Raw genomic sequence first — 6,000 nt, 5'->3', positions numbered from 1 at the left:
TGAAGATTGCAAATGGGGGATCCCTCACTAGTCTTGGATGTTTAGCTCAGGTTTCTATTCGCCTACAGAATTATGCAACTGTGCTTGATTTCTATGCTCTTCCTTTGGGTGGTTGTGATATTGTTTTGGGCATACAATGGTTAAGAACATTGGGATCAGTATTATGGGACTTTGACAAGATGATTATGCAATTTGTAGTTGGCAACACCATTTTTTCCATATCAAGTCCTCAATCCCACGAACCTCAATCCATTTCTTCCTTACAAATGGATAAGTTGCTCAACTATGAACATTGCTTAGGGGCTGCTTTATTTGTTTTGCAAGTTAGTGCAGACAACACAACCCCACCTGCTCATTCTCAATTGGATTCTTCCCAAGATAATGATCTGCAAGTTCTGTTAGCAAAGTATCAACCTATTTTCCAAAGCCTATCTGGATTACCTCCATCTAGGTCTCATGATCACAGATTACCATTGTTAGAAAGTTGCAAACCGCCTAGTACTCGCCCTTATAAATATGGTCCTTTTAAAAAAAAACAGAAATAGAGAAATGTGTCAATGAGCTACTGGAATCAAGTTTCATCAAGCCGAGCCATAGTCCTTTCTCCTCTCCAGTGCTATTAGTGAAGAAAAAGGAAGGTACTTGGAAGATGTGCATGGACTATAGGGCATTTAATCTCCTCACAATCAAATATAAGTACCCTATCCCATTGATTGAAGAATTGTTAGATGACCTATTTGGTGCAAAATATTTCTCAAAATTAGATCTCAGGTCCAGGTATCATCAAATTCGGATGCACCCCAATGACATTGCAAAAACTGCCTTTAGAACTCATGAGGGACATTATGAGTTCCTAGTTATGCCGTTTGGCTTAACAAATGCCCCTACATCTTTCCAAAGCCTTATGAATGAGATATTTAGGCCTTATTTGAGGAAATTCATCTTAGTTTTCTTTGATGATATTTTGACATATAGTGTTTCCTGGGAGTTGCATTTGCAACATTTAAACATTGCTCTCAGTTTACTCCAAAGTCATCATTTGTTTGTGAAACTATCTAAGTGTGCTTTTGGTAAACAACAAATCGAATACTTAGGCCATATTGTTTCTCATACTGGAGTAGCTGCTGATCCTTCCAAACTGAAAGCCATTACAGATTGGCCTTTTCCTACTTCTGTGAAAGCTTTAAGTGGTTTTTTAGGCTTAACTGGCTATTATAGGAAGTTCATTCCTCAATTTGGAAGAATCAGTGGACCTTTGACTCAGCTCACTAAGAAGTATGGGTTTAAATGGAATTTTGCAGCCACTAATGCATTTCAGGAACTGAAAAATGCAATGTTGTCTCCTCAAGTTTTGGCATTACCAGATTTTTCAAAACCATTTGTTATTGAAATTAATGATTCCGGCACTGGGATAGGGTCGTTTTGCAACAAGAAGGTTGACCTATTGCCTTTACCAGTCAAGCTCTAAGACCAAAGAATTAAGCACTATCTGCATATGAAAGGGAAATGCTAGCTGTGATTCATGCAGTTAAAAAGTGGCAGTCCTGTTTACTGGGAAACCACTTCACTATAGAGACAGATCATCATAGCCTCAAATATTTTATCCAAAATCGAGCTAATTCTCATTTCCAGCAAAAATGGGTTTCCAAGTTACTTGGATTTGATTATGAAATCCAGTATAGAAAAGGCAGTGACAATAATGCAACCGATGCATTATCTAGAGTGTTCAATTCTCAGGTTAATTCAGCTATTGGTCCCAATACTAAACTTGTCATGGCTTCAAGATAGTTGTGGATTTGGATCACAACAATAATTCTCCAATTACATTGGCATGCACAGACCTTGATAGTGAATTACTTGCCTTATCTTACCCTTATATGTCCTGGCTCGATGATCTGCGGCGACATATCGAAAAAGATGATTGGATTTTGAAGAAGTCTCAAGCAGTTTTACACACAACCTTAGATTCAACTCCATTAAGTTTGCTCAAATATCAATTTGATAATGGATTTTTGAAGTATAAAAATAGGATTGGTATTAGTCCTACAAGTCCATGAAGAACAAAGGTATTTGAAGAACACCATTGTACACCATCAGTAGGCCATGAAGGTTTTCTCAAGACCTATAAAAGGATATCTAGATCTTTTTATTGGGAGGGTATGAAGAACAATATCAAAGAGATGATTGCTAGATGTGATATTTGCTAAAAGAATTAAGTATGAGACACTTGCACTTGCTGGACTTATTAATCCATTACTAATCCCTCAAAGAATTTGGTCTGATATAGTTATGGATTTTATCACTGGACTTCCTCCCTACAAGGGTAAATCAGTTATATTTGTCGTTGTTGACAGATTCTCAAGAGCTGCACATTTTTTACCCTTGTCTCATCCATATACAACACATTTAATGGCCCAAGTCTTTATTGATCAGGTGTTTAAATTACATGGAATGCCTACTTCCATTATATCTTATAGGGACCCAATCTTCATCAGCTCATTTTGAAAGGAGTTTTTTAAACTTCAAAGGTCCAAGCTCTGTCTCAACTTAGGATTTCATCCTCAAATTGATGGATAAAATGAAGTTCTAAATAGATGTCTGGAAACATATTTGAGGTGTTTTTGTAGCTTGCAACCTAAGCAATGGTTGACTTGGCTTCCTTAAGCAAAATGGAGCTACAACACCTCTTATCAATCTGCAGCCAAAATGATACCTTATGAAATGGTGTATGGACAATCTCCACTATAGGTTCCACTTTATGAACTTGGTACAACAAAAATTGATATGGTGGATCACTGTTTGAATGACATGACTAGAATTTTATCATTGTTAAAGACCAACTTAGCAGCTGCTCAGGAAATGATGACAACTCAAGCAAACAAACATAGAATTGAGAGATCATTTGAAATTGGTGATTTGGTTTACCTTAGGTTAGTTCCCTATCAGCAAAAGTCGCTAGCCTTGCACCATTTCCATAAACTTCATCCTCGATTCTATGGTCCTTTTGAGGTTATTGGTCGAGTTGGGCATGTGGTGTATAAATTGAAGCTACCAAGTCATTCCAAGGTCCATCCAATTTTTCATGTTTCATGTCTCAAAAAAGAAATTGGAAACTGCAGTCACTATTACTATTCCATTACCATCAGTTCAAGACGCTGGCTTAATGCAAGATAAACCAGAACCAGAAGCTATTTTGGACCGCAGGGTGATTACAACATGAGTGACTTCAATCATAGAAGTGTTGGTGCATTGGAAAAATCAACATGTTGCAGATGCATCTTGGGAAAACTTGGATACTCTTCAGTCGAAGATTCCTGACTTTCAGCCTTGATGACAAGGCTAATTTCCAAGGGGATGGTAATGTTAGGATTCTAATGGGATTACTAGTAAATAAGATGATTGTGATTATGCCAGATGGCACCTTTTGAGCGAATGTGCTGTAATACTTGTAATAAGGTTGTTAGTATAGATGTAATAGGATAAAAGTAGTTGGGAAAAGTTGTTATATAGTTGGTTTTGTAAGTAATAGAAAGACACTTATAAAATAGTATCGGAATTCCTTTTGTCATTCTCTCTCTTCGAGTTCTCTCATGGCTTCTCTGAGTTAAGGTTGATCGAGGATCTATCAATTACCCAGTAATTTTCAAATGGGTCATAATATAATTTTTTCACATTATGTCATGAGTGCATTCGGGGAGGCTAGTCTCTTTGGATGTCTAATCGTCCATTTAATTGATCAGTTTTTGTCAATATCGTGGAAATGTGACTTCTTAACCCATATAAACCATCTCCAATGTTATAGTGTCAAATGATAAACTTTAGCACATTACAAGCTTAATTTTAGCAATGGGCTCGTGGAACTGAGTTTGTCTTAGCCTCGTGGAGCATCTTGAAGAGCTTCTCATATTGCTCTTGGAGGATCTTATTCCTGATCACTATTTTATTGTTCTAAGCTTCCAGCTCTTCGACTTTAGCTTAAAGTTCAGCTTTCTTTATTTCCCTTCTTCGTTGCCTCACGCTAGGCATGAGGGCAGTGTCGTTCTACGTGTTGTGGCTTCATTCGCTCCCCATGTTGAAGAGGGATACCTTATCGAATAATAGTACAAAATTTGGAAATCAGCTTGACGAAGCTAGTAAAAGTAGGAAAAAATGCCACTCCCACAAACGGCTTCAAATGTTGATGTGACTTTAGAACAACGTAAGTGTCAAGGTATGACCTTCGTAAGGTTGCTTTGGGCACCAAGTGTAGGTAATATGTAAAAAGATAGAGATTGGAAAACAAATACAAGATAAACGTGGTTCACCTTAAGTTGAGTTACGTCCAAGAGGGTATAGGAGTTCTCATTAATAATGCAAAGTTTACATGACACAAAATTTTAAGCATAATCATCATTAGTGAGTTCTAATAATGAGTTAAGTAGAATAATAGTATTAGGGACTAATTGTAGGAGAATGGTCTCCTTTTATAGTTGAGGAAAGTCGCTCACTTCGTACGCAATCGATGCTAGACTTTAAGAGCTTTATCCTGATATTGACACGTGTTATGTTGTAATTGGCCTCTTAATTGAAGAGAAATTCTTGTGCTTTAGCAGGGATACCTCATCACGAATCCTTAAATGAATCTTTGAAGGTATAAAGTTGTCTGCTGTTTGGTAATTTCTGAATCGGTGAAATATAGTGCCAACATGCGCAATTAGATATCAATTGTTTGATGTGATAAATTTTCTTGATATTTGGGGATGGTTAATACAGATATATGATGGGACTAATCACTACAATGACTTCCAACAACTTCAGGTGTTTAGATGTTGGTGGCCGTGTAAGTGTCGACATGACGCAGTTATCAATAACAACCTAATTCCCCTAGCTAGGGCAATCATATTGATGCAGAGGCAATGTGTAGCAATGGGAGTGTGCATTGAGAATTTTTTTGACATTGATTTTGGAATCGTACTGGCTCTATCTTGTGGGGATGTTATGTGGAAAACTGGAGTTGGATGCAACAGTCGAAGATATCATATTTTGATGTACTACACCTAGCAAAACAGTTGCTGCTTGTCGAGTTTACTTCTACTCTTCGCAGATAAAAGGGAGCGACTCACTTGATAGCTTCTTTTGTAATAAGAAACAGAGAAACCCATAGGGGTCATATTTTCCCAAATTGCAAGGGGTGTATTGAATTGAGAATTTGAGAGACTTTAATGAATTTATAAATCCATGGATTTTTATAGAGTTGAATTGAATTGTAGAAATTTCATATAAAATTTTAATTCAATTCTCTCGAAATCTCATTAGGAGAGGTGAGATTTGTGGATGCTTAAAATACACTACGAAATTTCTCAAATTCCCTATAATTCCTCAACTTTCTTAAATTCTTTAAAATCAATTTCTAATTGAATACACATGGAATGTTATAAACTTCTTTAAAATCCTAATTGAATACACCCGGATTTCTAAGGATTTTAATAAACTATCTTAAAATTATAATTGACTACATCTTCAATTTCAGAAAATTACTTAAAATCTTGATTGAATACCCCTAGATTCATTCAAAGAATTAAAATCCCTCAAAATCCCACATTATTGAATACCCCTAGATCCACTCTAGAAGTAAACATTTCCTTTCGAATCGCCACTTAATATTACGCTCTAGTGTATTTCTCTTGTAAGTGAGAGATCTTAGGTTCAATTCTTGCTAAAAACGAATTTGAACCACTTTATTGATAACCCATTTTGAAACTAAGCTCATTCCCTTCCACTTAATGTAGATAATATTGCTTGGACACATTTCCTTTCGAATCAAACAAAACTATGGTTTGACCCAAAAAAGAAGGAATTTTATAGTGAGTTTTAACAAAAAGCTCGCGGTACTATTTACTTTAACGAAAAACCACATTTTTACACTAAAAAGTTAAACCTCGTACTATTCACTTTACCTTTTATTTTGCCCTTATCATTAAAACTCAAAGTTTTCAAGTTTTTTTCATTAGTTTTCCTAAT

This window comes from Pyrus communis, chromosome 6, assembly GCF_041283825.1.
Source record: "Pyrus communis isolate YQ-2024b chromosome 6, ASM4128382v1, whole genome shotgun sequence".
NCBI lineage: Eukaryota > Viridiplantae > Streptophyta > Magnoliopsida > Rosales > Rosaceae > Pyrus > Pyrus communis.
Note: the sequence above shows the minus strand (reverse complement) of the source record.